The sequence below is a fragment of the Antechinus flavipes genome, chromosome 1 (assembly GCF_016432865.1).
Source record: "Antechinus flavipes isolate AdamAnt ecotype Samford, QLD, Australia chromosome 1, AdamAnt_v2, whole genome shotgun sequence".
NCBI classification, from domain to species: domain Eukaryota; kingdom Metazoa; phylum Chordata; class Mammalia; order Dasyuromorphia; family Dasyuridae; genus Antechinus; species Antechinus flavipes.
Genome location: NC_067398.1, coordinates 411,058,424 through 411,080,445, shown reverse-complemented (window position 1 = coordinate 411,080,445; position 22,022 = coordinate 411,058,424).

Here is a 22,022-nt window from a genome sequence, read left to right as displayed (position 1 = left end):
AAATTATCGACTTCCTCAGGAAGCTTTTGCTAACAACCCTGCTTTGTCCGCTCTGTCTTATATATCTGTTTCTCTCTCATGCTTTTTCTTCCCTTTGTCTCTGTAGAATTCAATCTTAAGGGACTTATTTTTTAACAGTGCTGTCTGACTAATTCTAGACACAATGATATGGGCAGTACGATTTCTCTGACACTTCTGTTCATTAACTGACTTTTCTGTCAAGTGACTGCTACATCAGTATATATCATATGTGACCATCTTGAGTGACCTGTCAGTTTTCAACTCATCACTTTCCATATATATCAGAAAAAATATATATTTCTGAAAATACACTGATCATATATTGATGAAGTACAGAAAACAGAACCTAAGTTGTCATTAGAATGTGATATACTCTAAAATCCATACAATTTAAAATAAAATTTCCATAGGCAAATTATTGAGGAAATAACTAATTGAAGACATAAAGCAAACAACCAACACATTGTTGTTTACTGAAAAATTAATGAAAATTGATTCATTACAGTGCCAGTCAATTTTAGGGAAAAATTTCTTCAGTGCTCAAAATTGAGATAGTCATCCCCACCTTTATCATTGCTATTGAATAGAGATTGCCTATTTTTTTCCCCATTGGAAGATTTAAAGTTTTGAATATGCTGATGAATTATTTCAAATATACTAACATCAATACATACCTAAATGGAAATCACTTGAAGTTAGCATTCTGATAAATATTAGGGGATAATAAATAGGATATGCCAGAAAGAGACAGAGACACACAAATAAAAACAAAGAGACATCTACACATATCACACACACAGACAGAGCACATATGCACACAAATATGGTAATATCCTAGAACTAGATTTTTATAGATTTTATAGATTGTATTGTATTATTCTTAACTCGTATTCAAAAGTAAAGGAAACTGAAATGCAAGGAAGTCAAGTGACAAGTACATGTCTTACAAAATAAGTACCAAGGCAGGTACTTGAAACAAGGCTCTCTCTTAATTAATACATTTCCACACAACACTGCCAAATAGAAAGATGTAAAGTAGAGGCAAACATGGATTAATTTTTTTCATGGGGTATAAGATTGCATTACTAAATTTAAAAGCAAATAATTTTATTCTAAATTTCTTTATCTTTTTCTTGTCACTTTACCTATCAAATTGTTCTCATTCTCAGAGATACCTCTAGGTAGTTAAATAATATGATTTCTACAAAGTGTCTAAGGTGCCTGTGGAGATAAAAGCAATGCAATTTTAAAATTCATTTTCATATATTTTCAACTAGTCTGGTATCTTATACATATTAAGAATTTAATAAATGCTTATTAAATTGCTAACAACAACAACAATATCTATCATAATGACAATTTCATTATAATGGTTATGAAAAACTATATTAATGATTCTCTAAGCACCTGCATCTTTTTGGTTTTGATTTTTAAAACATTGACCCTTGCAAAACTTTTTGTTCCAAATTTTCCCTCCTTCCCCCCAATCCCTCCTCTAGCTTGTAGTTAGTCCAATACATGTTAAATATATTAAAATGCACGTTAAATCCAATACATGTATGCATATTTTATACAGTTATTTTCCTGAACAAGAAAAATCGGATCAAGAAAGAACAAAAGCAAAATTGAAAAAGAAAACAAAATGCAAGCAAATAACAACAAAGAGTTAGAATGCTATATTGTGGTCTACACTTAGTTACCACGGTTCTTTCTCTGAGTGTAGATGGCTCTCTTTTGAACAAGTGAAAGTGGTTTTTTGAATCACCTCATTGTTGAAGAGAGCCATGCCCATCAGAATTGATCATCATATATTCTTATTATTGGCATGTATAATGATCTCCTGGTTTTGCTCATTTCACTTAGCATCAGTTCATGTAGTCCTTTCCAAGTTTCTCTGAAATCATCCTTCTGTTTGTTTCTTACAGAACAATAATATTCCATAACATTCATATACCATAATTTATTTAGTTAATCTCTAATTGATGGGCATCCACTCAGTTTCCAGTTTCTTGCCACTACAAAGAAGGCTGCCACAAACATTTTTGCACATATAGTCCCTTTTCCTCCTTTAAGATATCTTTGGGATACAAAATCTGTAGAGACACTGCTGGATCAAAGGATATGCACAGTTTGATAATTTTTTGAGCATTGTTCCAAATTGCTCTCCAGAATGGTTAGATCCATTGACAGTTCCACCAGCAATGTATTAGTGTCTCAGTTTTCCTACATCCCTTCCAACGTTGGTCATTATCTTTTTTTGTCATTTTAGCCAATCTGAGAGGTATGTTGTGGTATCTCAGAGTTGTCTTAACTTGTATTTCTCTGACCAATAGTGATCTGGAGCACCTTTTCATATGACCAGAAATAGTTTCAATTCATCTGAAAATTGCTGGTCATATCCTTTGACCATGTATCAATTGGAGAATGGCCTAAATTATTATAAATTTGAGTTAATTCTCTATATATTTTAGAAATGAGACCTTTATCAGTATCTTTGAATGTAAAAATGTTTTCCCAGTTTATTACTTCCCTTCTACTGTTGTCTGCATTAGTTTTGTTTGTACAAAACCTTTTCAACTTAATATATTCAAAATTATCTATTTTGTGATCAATAATAATCTCTAGTTCTTCTTTGGTAACAAATTCTTCCTCCTTCAAAGATCTGAGATTTAAATTATCCTATGTTCTTCTAATTTGTTTATAATATCATTATTTATGTCTAGATCATGAATCCATTTTGACCTTATCAATGCACCTTGGGCTTGATTCAGGTGGCCAGTCACCGGATGCAGCCACCTGTCATGATTCTGCACTGAGTCAGGAAGTTAATAAAGGTTCCTTGATTACCCGAAAATAAATAAATTATTAAAAAATAAATAAAAACAACAACAAAAAAGCAGAGACATTTATGTTAGTGGTCATAGAGTGATCAAAATTCTGTACTAAGAATCCAAAAATACTGTTTCTATTTCCAAATATGTCACTTATAAAACTTTTATAGACAACTCGATTGATTTCCCAATTGTTAATATTCTGTATTTATCTAATGAGTTATCTAATGAGATTTATCCTATTTATTTAACAATGCTCAAAAAATTATCAAACTAATTAGTTTTCTCAGATTATTTTTACTTTTGTCAATCTAACTTTCACTTTTACTACCATCTCAATGTATATCAATTAATATTTCTTTGCCCTTATCACAGATATTTTCTGGTCTTTCTACTATAATTTAGCATATCTTAGGCTTTAAAAAATTCCAGTGCAAAAGTACAAGTAAAGATAGGAATAAAACAAACCAAAGCTCTTCTTATCAGCCTCCCTAACACACATTATTTTTCTTTTACTGTTGATATGCTTGAAGTAGTCTTTGTCAGGTGATTTATGAAGGCAACCCAAGTATCCAACTTGAATGAAGGCTTAAAATCCTCACACCTTATAGTTGATTTTGAACTATGATTGTGTTTATATTTCACTGTTAAATAATCTTGAAATCTTTATTTAAGTTCAAAGGAATATCCTAGTTTATGCTTATTCCCTACAAACATACCACACACCCCTCCTCCCCCCCCACCCCTCCCCTAAGCTTAGTCCCAATTATTATGGTAGAGTTCAGGGACTCTCTTTTTCTTTGCTAGTTGCATTGAAGCTGTCATAGTTAGTCTCCTGATCCACTAGCTTTTGAACCAGTACAGAGAAGACAATTATTTTTGCTCTATTTTGGCTAAGAGCTTCCTGAAGATTCATGGTGGATACCTCTTTATGCCTGGGTCTCCCTGCAGTATGCATGCACTAGGAAACCTCTCCCTCTGTCCAACTGAGACATATCTTTCCTGAAGTTCTTCTAAAATATCTTCTAGTGGAAATGCATAACACTCCAAATATTTGTTGGTTTTGTTACTCTAAAACCTGTTTAGAATCTTGATCTGGCATTGATTGTGAAGGAAATGAGGAAGAGCCCAGACTGAGACCCTGTACTCTCTGCCATCTTTGCTCCACCTCCCTCCAGTTTTTTAATTGAATTTAGCCTATACTTTTTAGCCATGGCACTTTTATCAACTGAAAAAACATTTTGATTGACTTATTCAGAAGTTTAATTAGATATTAATGTAGCCTGTGTATCTCTGGTATTTTCTGATCTACTGTCCCACCTAGCTACCTCTATTAAGTGACATAGAGTTGTTTGATTTTCTTGAGATATTTGACCATAATCAATCTTTTATAAAATATTGTACTAGTTTAATACTCAAGGCATTTGAACTTCTGTCAGTGTAAAAGAGATACCTTTGGATAAGCCCATGAGAAGGAATCATTATGGGACAGGAAGAGAGGCTATTCCTCAGCCTCAAACTTAAAACTGTTTCCTCTCTCCAATATTTATCTGCAAAAAATCTACATGAACTTGTACTTTATTCATCATTGTCCTAGCAACATCTTGAACAGCAAATAGTATTATTTATCAGAAGTTCAAAGATCAACTGAATGCAATTAGGAAAGACAGAATCAAAGGTCTTCACAGAACTCATCTAAATATCTAAACCTTACTTATGGGAAACATGTCGAGGAAAAAAATAGTCCAGAAGCTCTGGTGAACACTTTGTAAATTCTTATTTCTAAACATAATCCTAATTTCCCATGGATTTTTTATATATTAATGCGAAAATCCATCATGGACAATTTTGGGGGGCATTGTTAGTCATCAGCTGTTTTTAATGTAACACTTAGAAATACTCCTTTACAATTAATAAAATGCAAATGACTAATTAATATAATATAATAATCATGGGGAAAACCTATCAATTGCATCTTATAAATTATAGCACTAGAAAAAAAATCAACATTTCAACTTCTCAGGGAGATCCTAGAATTCTGAAACAAAGTAATAGCCTCTAGAAGGCTTTTGAAGTAGGGATTTCAACAATAATCCCAGAATATGTATTACCATGTATTTTAAATTAATCAAATAATCAACACATGTTTATGTAACACTGACTATATGCCAAGCATTATATTAAGTAAACGCTGAAGATACAACATTCCTCAAAAAATTCATAAGCTCAAGGACTCTAAATTAAGATAAGAAAATATTTCTTTTGCTAAAGCTCATCATAATTTTGAAAATCAAACAAAAAAACTATTATTAAAAATAAATAAATAAATATTCTGAGAAGGAAAAAATGATGAGTAGCATAGTTTCAGAAAAAAATACTTAAGAGTTTACAAAGAATCATAGAAAAATGAGAACTAGGAGAGCAATATTATAGCATTGTAATAACATTATAATAGTAATCAATTTTGAAAACTTAACTTCTCTCTTCAAAACCATACTCCAAGAAGATTTCAAAAGAGCTATTGTAAAAATAAATATGCTCCACTTACACAGAGAAAATTAGTAAACTCTTTGTTGACATGGAAGCATACTTTGTTTTTTCAGTTTCTTGATTTTTCTTTTTTTTTTTTTTCTTTCTTTTCTTAGCTGTGTGTGTGCGATGCATGTGCATGTGTGTTTTCTTTTGCAACATGACTAAACTGGAAATGTTCTGCATAATTTCACATATATGATCAATATTGTATGTCTTTTTAAGTAATGGACAATGGAAGAGAGTGAAGGAAAGAATTTGGAAGTCAAATTTTTCTAAATAAATGTTAATTTAAAAATGTAACTGAAATATGTAATGAAATAAATAAAATATTTAAAATATATATATTTGGGTCTCAACTTTTGAACTGTGTATATTTTGAAAAATTGGTAGCAAACTTAGATTTAATTATTTTTACAAGTTTGAGCATGATAATACATTTCTTCAACTCCTCTTTGTTGGAGGGAACTTTCCCTTTGCATGTACTATTGTAGCTACATGTGCTCAGAGGACTAACCTTGAACCTTGGAATCAGAATTTGCAATTCAATTATTACTACAAAAGGACTTTTTCTATAATAATCTGACAAAAGATTTATTAACTTTTGCTTGAATATTTTCTGTGAGGGAAAGGCATTATTTCCTAAGTATTTATCCCACCTTTGGAGAGTTCTAATTGTTGTAAGCATTTTATTATATCAAGCTAAATTTTTCTTTTGCAACCCCCATTCATTTCATCTTGTTTGGTGCTTGGGGGACAAGAATAATAAGTCTAATCTATTTTTGACATGAAGACAAAATAAGTTATAAGAGAAGTGGAATTTGGCATTACTTACTGTTAGTATTGTTATTTATGCCATTAGTGAGGCAAAGAAAGTATGTATGACATAAATAGGTCTGCTTCAAAGTGTCACTTAAAGAATCAGTTTAATTCTGAGAAACTAGATAGCTAGATGTATTTGTATAAATGTGTATGTATAAACAGGAACATGTACATATGTATGTGCATATATTTACATACATATATACACACATATATCATGTGTGTCTGGAAAGCAACAGAGAATAGAGGCAGACTTTCAGAAATGCTGAAAGTTGGAAAATGACAGAAAAAGTCAATACTTAGAGATAGAAACCAATATTGAAACAAAAACAAAAAATTAACCAAAAGAGAAGAGTGGTAACAGAAAGACAAAAAGGTACAAAGAGATAGTTAGGGTTATAGAGCAAAAGAGTGAGAGCCAGAGGGAGAGATGGCAAATAGAAGAGATAGTCAATGTTTAGCAATAGACTTTTAATTTGTTTTTAATAATATTTTAGAACCAATTACTTGCATGTAAAATTGTTTTGAATATTTGTTTTTGTAACATTTTGAGTTCCATGTATTTCTCTCTTCCTCCTTTTATTCTACCAATCTTCAAGACAATAAGTAATTCTCTTAGGCTATACATATACAATCATTTTTAATATATTTCCATATTAAAATTTGGGAAGAAAAAAGAATCAAAGGGGAAAAAAGGCAAGAATAAAATCTAAACTAACATAAAAGTGAAAATAGGATGCTGCTTTAATCTGAATTGTCTCCATTGTTCTTTCTCTGGATGAAAATGGCCTTTTTCATCTCAATTATATTGGAATTTTCTTGGATCACTAAATTGCAGCGAAGCACTAAGTTTTATTATTGTGTATAAGATGTTTCTGTTTCTGCTCTCTCTACTAAGCATCAATTTATGCTAGTCTTTCCAGGCTTCTCTAACATCTTCTTGCTCATCTTTTCTTATAGAAAAAAACATCCATATACCATAATTTATTCAGTCATTTTTTTAATTGATGGGCATTCACTCAATTTCCAATTCCTTGCCATCATAAAAAAATAAATGACAACAAATGTTTTTGTAAATATAGGACCTTTTTTTTTCTTTTTTATGATTTCTTTGGGATACAAACCTGGCAGTGGCACTGCTGGACCAAAAGGATGTATAATTTTAAATGGCTTAAGTAAAGTTCCAAATTTCTTTCCAGAATGGCTAGATTCAGTTCATATCTCTACCAATAATTCATTAGTGTCCCAGTTTCCCCATATCTACTCAAACATTTATCATTATTTTTTCATCTTAGCCAACCTAACTGTTTTGAAGTAGGAGCTTAGAGTTATCTTTATTTGCATTTCTCTAATCAATAGTGATTTAGAGATTTTAATTTTATATTAAATCGCTTTAATTTATTCATCTAAAATTGCCTTTTCAAATTCTTTGACTATTTATCAATTGAGGAATGAATTGTAATCTTATAAATTTGACAGTCCTCTATTCTATATTTAGAAATAAGGACTTTTTCAGAAATACTGTCAAAATTATTTCCCAGCTTTCTGCTTCCCTTCTAATTTTGGCTAGATTGGTTTTGTTTGTACAAAAACTTTTAAAAATTAATGTAATCAAAGTTATATATTTTATATTTTCTAATATTTTCTTTCTTGTTTGACCACAAATCTCTCCTTTCTCCAAAGATTTTTATACATACATTATCCCTTGCTCCTTGTTTATAGTATCACAAATATCTAACTAATGAACCCATTTCAACTTTATATATTGGAATAGGGTGTGAGATATTGATTTATACCTACTTTCTGCCATCTATATTTTTTAATTTTCTCAGCAATTTTTGTTAAATTGTAGGTTCTTATCCCAGAAGTGGGTATCTTTGGGTTTATTAAACAGGACACTACTTTAGGCACTGATTCTTGTGTGTTATGCACTTAACTGATTCCACTGATTTACCACTCTGTTTCTTATCTGCTACTAAATGGTTCTGATGCCTAATATATTATAATACAGTTTCAGTCCTGCTATAACTAGTGTACCTTCCTTTTTATTTTTTTCCATTAATTCCCTTGGTATTCTGGACTTTTTATTCTTCCAGATAAATTTAACTATTATTTTCCCCTAGCTCTATAAAGTAATTTCTTGGTAATTTAATTGGTATGGAACTGAACTGGTATGGTGAATTTAATTTGGGTAGAATTTTTATTTTTATTATATTAGTTCAGTCTCCCAAATATTTTCTTGTCTGCAGCTATTTTAAGTGGAATTTCTCTATCTCTTGGCCCTGTGCTTTGCTTCTTAATTCATAGAAACGCTGGTGATTAATGCTGGCTTATCTTATTTTCTTTAATTTTGCTTAAATTGTTAATTGTTTTAAGTATTTTTTTTAGCTGATTCTCTAGGGCTCTCTAAGTATACCGTCATATTCAAAGGGTGATTGTTTTGTTTCAACATTGCTTATTCTAATTCCTTTAAGTTATTTTCTCTGTTTATGATTACATTTTGTTTATATTTATTTATTTTATTATTTATATTTACATTTATAGTACTGTAATGAATAATAATTTTCTTTATCTGTTTTAGCTTTTCCTGATTGAGGTGTCACTATCATAATTTTGTCATAAAAGGAATTTGGTACTTCTCCTATTTTTCAATTACTTTATAGTTTTGTAATTAATTATTTTTTAAATGTATAGTAGAATTCACTTGTTTACTATTTTACCCATCTAGCAGTGGAGGGTTTTTTCCCTTAGGAAATTAATTAATTATTTTTTTCACTTTATTTTTCTCAGTGTTATTCAAACATTGCTGATCTATTAATCTGTATTATATATATTAATTGATCTTACTGGGAATATAAAATTTATTAGCAGATATTTGAGAAAATATTTCCTAATGATTCATTCAATTTTTTATTCATTGATGATTATTTCATGATTTTTATTTTTATGACTGGATATTTGGTTTTCTTTACTTTTGGCTATTTATAAAATTAAATTATATCTCTCCCCTCCTCCCCAGCTAAATGCCAAGAAAATTTTTAGCATTGAGTTTTACCAGATTTTGAGTTCCAAATTTTTCTCATTTCTTTCTTCCCCATTTTTCATCCTAGATAATGGACAGATTGATATGGTTTATACATATATTTTCATACAAAACATCTTTCCATATTGGTCACATATATGAAAGAAGAAAAACTTAAACAAGAAAAAACCCAAGAAAGATTAAGGTAAGTGAAAAAAAAAAGATTTTACCTGAGTTTGGAGTTCATCAGTTCATTATCTGGGTAATAGAAAGCATTTTTCTTTGTGATTCCTTTGCACTTGTCTTGGATTGTTGTGTTGATTTCTTTTTTCCAAACATAATGTGGTTACCTTTCCTGTTTCTTTTAATTAGGTCTATTGTTAGTTTTACTTTGTCTGAAATTAGGATTTCCAGTCCCCCCCCCCTTTTTTTTTCTTCTTCAGCTGAAGAATAGTAGTTTTGACTGTAGTTTCCTTTACTCTGTGTGTATCTGTCTGCTTTAAATGCATTTCTTGTAATCAACATATTGTAGGATTCTGGTTTTTGATTCCCTTTGCAATCTGCTTCCATTTTATGGGAAAGAGCTCCTTCTTGGTTTAACACTAGTTCTAATTTTAATTTGGACTATTACCCATGAGTTTTTATTGTTCCATTTGTTAGAAATAACACTCTTGACACTGAAAATCAGATATCAAAGAAAATTTATTAAAGAAGAATCTTAAAGAATCATCTTAATATTTCTGATCAAAAGCGGCCCTACTCCTCTTTGGGAAGAGAGAGCACTAAGCACAGAAGTAGGGGGAACCTTTATACTTGCTAGTGTGGGGCAGCCCTTCCCTTCAAAGAGGGGATTGGTTCATTTTATACAGGTTATGGTCTTTCTGATACACTCACTACATGTTTCTCTTTAATATGTATAAAACATGCCCCCTGCCCATCATACATCCCATGTTCAAAAATAGGGGAAAACTCTTCCTCTGGAGTGTGTTGTTTAATATTCAATTAGACTATTAAGCAAGCACAGTGGTGATTTGTTCAAGTCAGGTCATTGTCCCCAACTAGTTTGGGCTGGATGGAGTATTATCTTAAGTTTGTGGTTTTCTCAAAACCATATCAAAACCAATCTTTGTGATTGGTTTTTCTCAAAACCACTCTTTGTGATTGGATGAATCCAGCCTGTGCCTTCCTTGCCCCCACTCCCCAATTTTTTGTTTGTTTAAGGCTTCTTTTGATCACTTAATTGTTCTGTGAATCCTTCACATTCTGAAAACCTCTTGGTCAATGGTACCCACTATTCCAATGCCACACTATTTCAAAGCTTGCAACACTGTGGAAGCCTAACTTTTCAGCATTTCTGACACATTTTTCTTTGGAATTCTTTCCAAAGATGTTTTGATATTGTTCTCCTCTTCTGAGTTTGTTTCTTTATCTTCCCTGTCACCATAATAAGGTTCTATGGTCAGATTATTTTTTGTTGTTCTTGTTGTTTTTACTCCTTTTGTTCCCTTTTTCCTTTTTTGTGAATCCTAGCTCCTAAAATAGAAATGACACTGTCTCAGATATCTTGTGCCACAGCTGCAGGACCTGACTATTTACTTGTTGTTGCACTTATACGATCTGAAGTCCATAATGGACCCCGGTGATTAGGATTATAGTGAGGGAGTGCAATAGGGAGGTGAAAGGGATCTGATATTATCTCTGATGCTGAACTGGGGTGCCTGAGATGAGGCCAGTGAGGTATTCCTGCATTTGTATCTGTCTGTTTTCTTGGAGCTACACTGAAACATATGATGGATCTATGCTGGGCTGTGTCTATTTGTAGGGTCCTGGAGTTGGCCCGGCTTGCCTGTTGCTATGTTTATTCATGTGATGAATCTCTCTAGTGGTGACTCCCGCTTTCTCTGGCTCTGTAGTGGCATGTGATGGCTCTTGTTGTTGACTTTTGTCTTTTCTACTGCCCTGGGGCTCACTGTCTCCCACTGGTTTGCACAAGTGGATCTTGATTCTGGGTTTCTGGGATGCTTCCTGTACTGTACTGTGTTGCCCTTTTATCTGAGAGAGGAATAAGTCTTATTTACCTTCTAAACTTTTTTAGGCTAAAAAATTGTTTTACTCCATTGTTTTGAGAGTTCTACCATTTCAAGATTTGTTTTAGGATGCTATTTTTAGGGTTATTTGCATATGAACATAAGAGAGCTGTGGTGATTTTTTTCCTTTACTTCACCATTTTGGCTCCCAGAAGTTTTGCTAATATGTTTAGAGTTAATTTGGGTATTTTGTGAGTTTTCAGTTCTTCTAGGTGGTATATTACAAGGAGATGTGTGTTCATTGTTTCTTGGCCTTTTCTATACTTTGTGAATAGCCACAAACACTCTTATATGTCCTGACCTTGTGACTTAGAATCAAATATGAGCAATGCAACAGAGTATTGCATAATGTCAGCCATAGTTTTCCTGCAAGCTTCCTTACTATTTGTGGTTTGAGAGGAAGCTGCCATTACAAATTCAATCACCCCCAATTCCTTCTGCTGACCTTTTGGGTCTTAGCCTGAATTGGTAAGTACAATATACTCTGTTCCTCTTTGATCCTGGTGAGATAGGCCTTCCTTGGTGACCTCCTAAATTGATATGGGCTAGAATATTGTTTTGCTACATACTTCTGTTGTTGTTTTTTTCTCATCCAGAATTCATTCTCTAATGTTTTGTTAATTTGAAAGGTAATTATGATAGACCAGAGGACATCCTTCTTTTATTCTGCCATCTTCTCTGTACATATTTGTTAAAAAAAAAGATTTTCTTCTTCCCTCCTTTTCCTCCCCCTCTTTCTTTTTTGCTTCCCTTTCTTCTTTCCTTTTTCACTTTCTTTTTCCTTCCTTTCATTTTATTTTCTCTCATTCACTGTCTCATTCTTCCTTTGTCTCATTCTTCCTCACTCTCTCCACACCCCCTTTCTTCCTTACTTCTTTTTTCACTTTTAATAATGAGGTGAAAAAAAGAAAGCTTTTTCTCAGTTAATTTTAAATTTAAAATATATACCCATATTGATATGGATTTAAGCAAATTGACTCTAGCCTCAACAAATTGAAATATTGTAGAATACACACATATGCATACATGTGTGCACAAACATATACATATGAGCACTAATATACATACATATATTTACATATGTGTGCAGATAGATGTAGATATAGGCTTGTACCCATTTGCATATATGTATATGTACCTGTCAGCTGAGATAATATAGATAGTATTATTAATTCATGAGACCAATCAAAGAAACCTAAATATATCAAGGGGAAGAGTACCTTGTTTAAATTATGTGTTTAGCATTTCTGTTTGATTTTTTTTAATACCCATTTCTCAGTGATTCCAGGAAGAAATTTCCAGGAAGTTATATATTCTAGGGATAGATTTTAATTAACAAGCTTTAACAGACAAAAATTTAGACTACAAACTAATCCATTGTAATTTTCTGTCACTTTAGCCATGAATGAAGTTCATACTTATAGGGTCTATAGATACAGCAAACTTTGATCAGTTGAGTCAAGAGATTGTCCTGAGCTAAGTCATCCTTGATCCTAAGTGAAAGATTGACAGAAAATGTCCTGGTTGTAATAAAAATAATTTTAGAGGATTTTGACTCATCAATTTCAGAGAAATTGAGGTGTATAAGCCTAACAATCTGCTAAACTTGCAATATGTGATTTAAAAAAGAATAACTTTTATCCATCTCTAAATTGTTGCAGGCTTTTCAGCTTTCTTTTGCGGTACCATCTAGGAGTTGTATAGATCTGAGATGTTTGAAATGTATCAACTAATGTACCATTGCCTAAGTATGTAATTTCACTTAAACACAGTGTTACTCATATACATACCTGTTTGTTAAAATGGCTAAAGGGATAGTATGATATGGTATGGTAGATTTGTAAATTCTATAAAATATATGGATTTTGTTTTGCTGTTCTAGAAAAAAATGAGTATCTCTGATTTCATGTATCTTGGAGAGAAGTTGAAAACAAAAATAAAAGGTATCTATCTGTATCTAGAGTAGCTCACGTTTAGCATGTGTGATCTGATGATGTGCCCAAGTGAGACTGTTGTGAGAAGAGAAGGGAATCTAGGACAGAGTCCTGGGACATACCTATATTTGTTCAAGTATACTAGCATTTTTGCTGCTCAATCTGATATGGGCTAAGTGACTGAATCTGTGCTTAGAAACTAGTTTTCCTATTCATTTAGCCCTTGAATATCTATGCAACAAAGATACCAAATGCCAGTCAGGCTTGGTTTTTAAGCCACTATTTCTTTTTCTTCCAACTCAAACTTCCTCTGTTCCAAGCAGAGTTTTTGCCTAATTGCTGGAACTGATCATTTTTATATTGAACTGGGCATTAAACAAAGACCTGAATTGACATAATGCAAAAATATCTTCAACTTAAAGAAGGGCTCTTGCTTTTTCTTCACATCTTGCCAGATATATTGCTAGGAAACTGTGGAGGAGGGATGCCAGATTGAATATCCAGAGATATAACTATCTCAGAACTAACAGTTCTGGGGTATATTTAGAGCAACCAAGGAATAGTGACAAATTAATTTAGTGTTTCATATCTCCTTTCCTTCAGGAAATATTTACTCACTGACCAGGCCCTAGAAGGAAACACTATGGAAACTTTCTGGGAAAATGTGCCAAAAAGGTTAATTCATTCTTCCATCATTCCCTCTGAGATTTCTGCTTCATTTATAAAGAAAGAAAATGGGCAGACAAGATTCTACCATAATGAGCTGACTCCCACAGGATTACAGTGTTAGTCTATCACTTAGAAGAAGTTCTATATCAGGTAAATTATCTTCACTAATGTGAATATGCAATGGACTTATGACTGTAATCTCGTGTGACTTGTGGAGGGAATTTGTCATCAACTGAGCCCATTTTGAAACTGGTAACAGTATATTTTTATATTATTGTAGGAAAAAACACATGCACGTGTGTGTGTGTGTGTGTGTGTGTGTGTGTGTTTATGTGTGTGTGTATTTGATTTTCTCAATAAAATAAGGGATTTAAATCAGATCACCCTTAAGAATTTATGATTCTTAGATATTTCATGAAATAAATACCTTTTGAATCAAGTAATATAGTTTGGGATTAGAAGACTAAAAATGGAGAGGGAATTGAGTGAACCATGTTGACTTCATCTCACTAACGAATTCAGCAGCTAGCTCAATTCCTTTTATATAGCATTATGGGTCTAATATAATTTTTATTTTGTGAGAAAATATTATTTATTTATAGGAATTTAGAGATAATTTTATTCCATTGTTCACATCTTTTTTTTTTTTTTTAAGTTTTTTATTTACAAGTTATATGTATGGGTAATTTTACAGCATTGACAATTGCCAAACCTTTTGTTCCAATTTTTCCCCTCCTTCCCTCCACCCCCTCCCCAGATGGCAGGATGACCAGTAGATTTCAAATATATTAAAGTATAAATTAGATGCACAATAAGTATACATGACCAAACCGTTATTTTGCTGTACAAAAAGAATTGGACTCTGAAATATTGTGCAATTAGCCTGTGAAGGAAATCCAAAATGCAGGCAGGCAAAAATATAGGGATTGGGAATTCAACATAATGGTTCTTAGTCATCTCCCAGAGTTCTTTCACTGGGCGTAGCTGGTTCAGTTCATTACTGGTCCATTGGAACTGATTTGGTTCATCGCATTGCTGAAGATGGTCAGGTCCATCAGAATTGATCATCATATAGTATTGGTGTCGAAGTATATAATGATCTCCTGGCCCTGTTCATTTCACTCAGCATCAGTTCATGTAAGTTTCTCCAGGCCTTTCTGAAATCATCCTGTTGTGTATCTAACTCTCTATTGCAGGAAAGCTAACCTACTTCTACTTATTTCTTGCAAAAACTAGAAACCTAAATTATATTTACTAAAAAACCAGTCAGATCCAAAGACTAATGCAAGGAATTTTCTCAGAATTATACATCACAAGTGACCCATATGTCTTATCTGGAAACTCAATCCATATTGGCCAATTAGTTATTGTTTCTGTGTTTCTTTGAATGAACACACTTAGGGAAGTGGGATATGTCTTTTTCTGAATTTAGGGAATAACATCTATTCACTCTTCTACCTCCCAACTTGGAACGTCTCTAATCTTTCATATAACTAGAAAAGAGAATACCTAATTTTGCATTGTGTGTTGTATCCTCTTAATTTCTAAAATTAATTTATCTTATGTGAATTATTGTTTTTTAATGTATAAAAATTTGCCTCCCTCTATATTCAGGATAAAACTCTAAACTGAGAAAGTCTGGTCTGGTTTTGTTGAATAATTGGCATGTATTGCTTACTAATGATATCCTTGGAAGCTTAAGTCTTCATTTTTCTTCAGTCATCTTTCATCTGCCACAATAGTTTCCTTATAAGTGAAGAATGATAAATATATCACCATTACCTCACAAAGATATAATAAGAAAATTACATAATCAGTGGAAGAAATTAAGGACATCATATGCACAAATAAATTAAAATAGTAGCATAATATCTAACAAACCCAAACAACCCACCTAATGGGATAATAACGCATCTGACCAAAAAAGAATTGTTAAGATATTTTAAAAATATTAGGTCCAGATGAAGATCTGTATTACAATAGAAGGTCCAAATGCATATATGACTTTTTCACAAAGTTTGAGATCACAGAAAAATTAGATTGCAAAGAAGAAAATACTCATTCAATTTTTCCAATGGATTAGTGAATATTAACAAAAAAGGGAAAGAGAGGATCATAGATAACATAGACAATTTTGATGATAAAATTAAAAAATATATTTTATAGAAACAAAATCAATATGGTTCAAATTTGAAAATAGTTGAGCGATTGGGCATAAAAAAATCTTTTCAGTAAATTTGTCTTACAATGTTCTCATTTGGTTCATATCTAAGAAAATGATACAAAGTTAAAAAAAATAATAACCATTTCCTAATTGATGAAAAATTTTAAAGAATGAACAGGACATTTTTCAAACAGAAATTCCATGTGACCAATAACAATGTAATTCCTTCCCCACAATTCACCGGCAAAATTAACTTGAAATGCAAACTATGAGGTTTTATCATTCTCATCAGTTTGACAAAAATCATAGAAGTAAAATGTTGGATAAATGTTGGAAGATATATACAAATCTGCAAAGATCAAAGAAAAAGAAAAAGAAACCATTGGTAACAAAATATTTCCATAGTAGTTTTTTTTTTTTTTTGTAGTGATGAATAACTGGAAATGATTATGGAAAATGAATCCTGATTTGAGGAATTGCTGAGTGAATTTTAATAAATGAATGTAATTAAATACAGCATAATAGTGTTATAAGAAATTTCAGAAGAGGCAATAGAGTTATGATGATTATGGTTTCAGTTATGAAGGAATCGGGGAAGGCACATGAATTGATATAGACTGAAATGAGCAGGACATAAAGAAAAATTTATATAATAATATACATATTACAAACACAAATGACTTTAAAGAACTAATGAATGTAGAGATAGTAAAGCAATATGGCAAATGGCCTGAAAGAGGATCCAGAGATCCCCATGCTAGCAACGGAGATTGGACCAGATGTTGTTTGACAGGTTCATTGTCAATACATGGTTAGTTGTTTTCCTTCATTCTTAAAGAGGACCAAAATGATCATACTCTAATAGAGTCAATACACAATGTATTGGAAGGTGACTTATCAGATGAATACAAGCTCAGAATGTTGTTACATAGATTGGGTACAAATAGTATGTGTCAATATTTGTGGTGAATTTTCTACATTTATGCAACTTTTATTTTTATTATTTTTTATTTCTACTTCAATTCTGCTTTATTTTTAGAGTATGGCACCTTCTCTGATGAGGGCACACCATGCTGGGCAGTCTTATAGCAGGTTTTCCCATGTAACACAACCAATTCTTAAGTTCTTAAGAGAGACAGTCCTGGTATCATTATTTCTGACCACCACATGAACATATGAACATTTTCTTTGGTAACTATCCATATGGATAGATAGTTTATTTTTGGCAATCAAATGTTTGGCAGACAAACAATGTGGCCGCTCTCAATGGGAGTTGTGTTCTCTGTGGTAGAGTTCAATACTTAATACTTTTGGGAGAGAAAGAATGTCAGTGTCTGTTACTTAATCTTGCTGGGGTGATCTTCAGAATATTTCTAAGCCAACTAAAATGAAAGCGATTCGGTTTCCACACATGAACTGATATACTGTTCAGGTTTTATAGATATACAACAATGAGGTCAACATAATGGCTCTGTTTGTAAATAACATAGATACATAAATTTAATTAGGTATAGGAATTTGCCTTACTCAATTACTCAATGGAGAAGTAAGAGAGAAAGATTAAAAAAAAAAAAGAAATATCAACAAAAGAAGGAACAGATAAAATAAAGCAATAGTTAGAACCAAAACAGAAGAGTGACAGGATAAAAAGAAAATTATAGTTTTGAGGGAAATACATAGCAATAATAATTGTGAGTGTGTAAAAGATAAATGGAAGTGTATAGCAGAATGGATTAGAAATCAAAATCCAATAATATATTATTTTCTTTTTTTTTATTATAGCTTTTTTATTTACAAGATATATGCAAAGGTAATTTTTCAGCATTGACAGTTGCAGATCCTTTTGTTCCAACTTTTTCCCTCCCTCCCCTTCCCCCTTTCCCCATATTGGCAGATTGACCAATACATTTTAAATATGTTAAAGTATATGTTAAATGCAATATATGTATACATGTCCAAACAGTTATTTTGCTGTACAAAAAGAGTCGGACTTTGAGATAGTGTACAATTAGCCTGTGAAGAAAATTAAAAAATGCAAGTGGACAAAAATAGAGGGATTGGGAATTCTGTGTAGTGGTTCACAGTCATCTCCCAAAGTTCTTTCCCTGGATGTAGCTGATTCAGTTCATTTCTGCTCTATTGGAACTGGTTTGTTTCGTCTCATTGTTGAAGAATGTCTATCAGAATTGATCATCATATAGTATCTTCTGGGCCTGCTCATTTCACTCAGCATCAGTTCGTGTAAGTCTCTCTAGGGCTTTCTGAAATCATCATGCTGGTCATTTCTTACAGAATAATATTTTATTTTCAAGAAATACATTTGAAACAGGGATGCATATTGAGTTATCATAACGGCCTAAAGGAGAATTGCTTATAATTCTGCTGAAGTTAAAAGAAGCAAAGGTAGGAATAATGATCTCAGACAAGGGAAAAATAGATTAGACCTAATTAAAAAGGAAAAGTAGGGAAAATACATGTACCTAAAAGACAACATACAGTGAAGTAAAATTAATACTAAACATCTATGCACCAACAGGCATAGCATCCACATTCTTAAAAGAATAAATAAATTACAGAAAGAAATAGATTATAAACTATATTAGTGGAAGACTTCAATTTTCCACTCTCAGAACCAGAAAAATCTAATCATATAAGAAACTATAGAAATGAAAGTTAGATATTAAATGGGAAAGGAAAGGAATGCACATTTTTCTCAACTGTATGTGACAACTTAAAATATATTGATCTAGGGCAAAAAAAAAAACTTGCAAGAAAATGCAAATAAGAAAAATCTTAAATATAATCTTTTAAAAATCATAATGCAATGAAATTTCATTTAAATAAATGGATAGGAAATCACAAATAGGAAATCAGTAATAAAATAATAAAGAATAAGTTGGTCAACCAACAAATCACAGAAACAATAAATGATTTTGCTAGAGAGGATAACGATGAAACCATATACCAAAACTTGTGAGATATATCTGTAAACATGTACATCAATAAAGCAGAAAGGAAGAGGAAATCAATGAATCAGGCATGCAAAAACAACAAAATTTAAAAAAAAGAAATAAAATATTACTAATTAAAGACTACATTGGAAATACTAGAAATAAAAAGATTAATAAAATTGAAATAAAAATAAAAGTAGGAGTTGATTTAATGAAAAGAATCCCAATTCAATAAATAAATCATTATTGAATTTGCCTTTAAAAAGAAAGAAGCAATCAAATGATTGGTTTTTAAAAAATGAAAATTTTGAATGTTCCACCAAGGAAAATGAAATTTTAAAAATTCTAAGTTTTAAAAAATTGTAAGTTATCATGCCCAGTTTTATGAAATTAACTTAACAAACTAAGTGAAATGTGTGTCTATACATATACTTCATATTTACACATGTTTACATCTGTTTATATGAATTATATAGATATGTATATATGCACACATGTGCATGCATATATAAAACTACATATGTATGTATATCTATAAGTGTTTAACAGAAATGAAAATAAAGTATTTAAATAGCACTCTTAGAAAAAAAAATGAAGAAGTTGTAAGTTGAACATCCTAAGAAATAAATTCCTCAAACTGTACAATTTAAAGAACAACTAATTATGATGCTTTACAAATAATTTGAATACATAGGTAAAGAAAGAATCCTAAAAATATGATATGGCTATTTTTGAAATGACATATATTTATATGTAAAACATGAAGAGAAAAACAAAGGAGAAAAATTATAGAACAATTTCAATAGTGATGGAAATATGGATGGAAATATTGCTGTTATTGTGCATATTGTTCTCTTGCTTCTGCTCCTTTACAATCACATCATGTCTTTCCAGATTTTTCTGAAAACATTTACTCATAATTTCTTATATCATAATAGTATCCTATTACAATTATATGCCACAACTTGTTTAGCCATCTCTAACTAATGTACATCAATTCAATTGCCAATCAGTTGCTTACTCAAAAGGGCTGCTATGAATATTTTTTTCTATATAAGTCCTTTAAAAGTGTTTTTGTTTTTGATTGACTGATTCTTGGTGTCTCCTCAAGTCTTTCATTTCCATTTGTTCAAGTCTGTTATTTATTGAATTATTTTCTTCATTTACTTTTTTATTGCTTTTTTAATTGTCCAATTGAGTTCTTAAATGAGTTGTCTTGTTCTATAGAAGTTTTTTTCCATTTCACCAATTTTTTAAAAGAATTGTTTTCTTTTTCCAATTCACAAATCCTGTTTTCCTTGGAATTATTTATCTTTTCTAATTCACGAATTCTGTTTTCCTGGAAGTTTTTTTTTTATCTTTTTCAGTTAGTAAATTCTGTTTTTCAGACAGTTGATTTCTTTATCTATTCTATCTTTTAATGAATTATCCTGACCTTTTTGCAAAGCTTTCCTTTCCTTTTTTCATCTAGCCCTCTTTTAAGATCTTTTATAATTTTTTCTATGAGAGCCTTGCGTGATGGGGACTGGATCATATCCACTTTTGGATTTAGAGACAAATTGTTTTTAGTCTTCTCAGGGTTTGAAGTCTGCTCTCTTTCCATATAGAAGCTATCAATAGTTAGTGCTCACTTTGCCTTTTTGTTCTTTTTTTTTTTTTTTTTTTTTTTTTTTTTTTTTTTTTTTTGGAAAACAACAATAACAACAAAAAACAAACAAAACAAACAATCTATGATCTGCTTATCAGGGGCAGTGGGACATTGGGGCATGTCCAAGCTGCCTCTACAGACAAAAGGAAGTGGCAGTGAAGGGGCAATGGGATAGCTGGTATTAGCAGTTGTGCTGAAATCAGCAACAGAAAGGCAGCTACTAAGGCTTCTTCAGGACCAACTACTGCAGCTGTGCTTGGGATTAAGCTGAGTCACTCCAGGTGCTGGGTGGGTGTGGCTGGGTTCCAGAGACTGTAGCTTTTGGGGTTAAAGTCTTTACCCCCTGTTTATATCTTCTCTGCTAATTTACTGGCTTGCTGCCAGGGCAAAGCAGCTCACACTGTGATAAAGCTCTTTCTGCAGACTTTTCACCAGCAAAGACCATATCCAATCCTCCTCCAGTTTGCTTAGTGTGAGCTGTTTCCCATGCTCTCACTGCCAACTTGCCTCATGGCTGTGCCTGGCCTAACCCCTTTCCATTCCTGCCCGTGAGCAAAAACAGACCTTTTCTGGTGAATTTCTAGAATAACTTCTAATGTGTTGTACTCCTAATATTCATGAGTTCTGACAGTCAAGTACTAATCCTGAGGTTGAATATAGTTGAAATAGATTGAGGGAAAAGGAGAGTTGAGGAAGATGTGTATGTCCTCTCCACCATCTTGGCTCCACCTGGAATATTATTTTTCTATATGAAACAATCAGCAAGATGATTTCAGAGGAACCTAGAGAGACTTACGTGAACTGATGCTAAGTGAAATGAGGAGATACTTGTACACGGCAACAGCAAGATTATACAGTGCTCAATTCTGGTGGACTAGGCTCTTTTCACTAATGAGGTGATTTAGATCAAAACTTGTGATGAAGAGAGCCATCTGTACCCAGAGAGAGTACTGTGGGATTAAGTGTAGATCACAACACAGCATTTTCACTTTTTTGTTGTTGTTTGCTTGCATTTTGTTTTCTTTTTCAATTTTTCCTTTTTAATCTTTTTTTTGGGGGGAGGGGGCAGCATAATCATGTTGAAATATGTATAGAAGAATTGCCCATGTTTAACATATATTGAATTACCTGCCATCTAGGGGAGAGGATGGTGGAATGAGAGGGGGCCAATTTGAAATACAGGGTTTTCCAAGTGCAAATGTTGAAAATCATTTATGTATATACTTTTAAAATAAAAACTTTAATAATAAAAAAAGAAGTATCATTATCTTGATCACATTATTATGGATTTGAATTTATTTTGTGGTCAGAATAATTATTATTTTTCATGAAATTTTTTGTTGT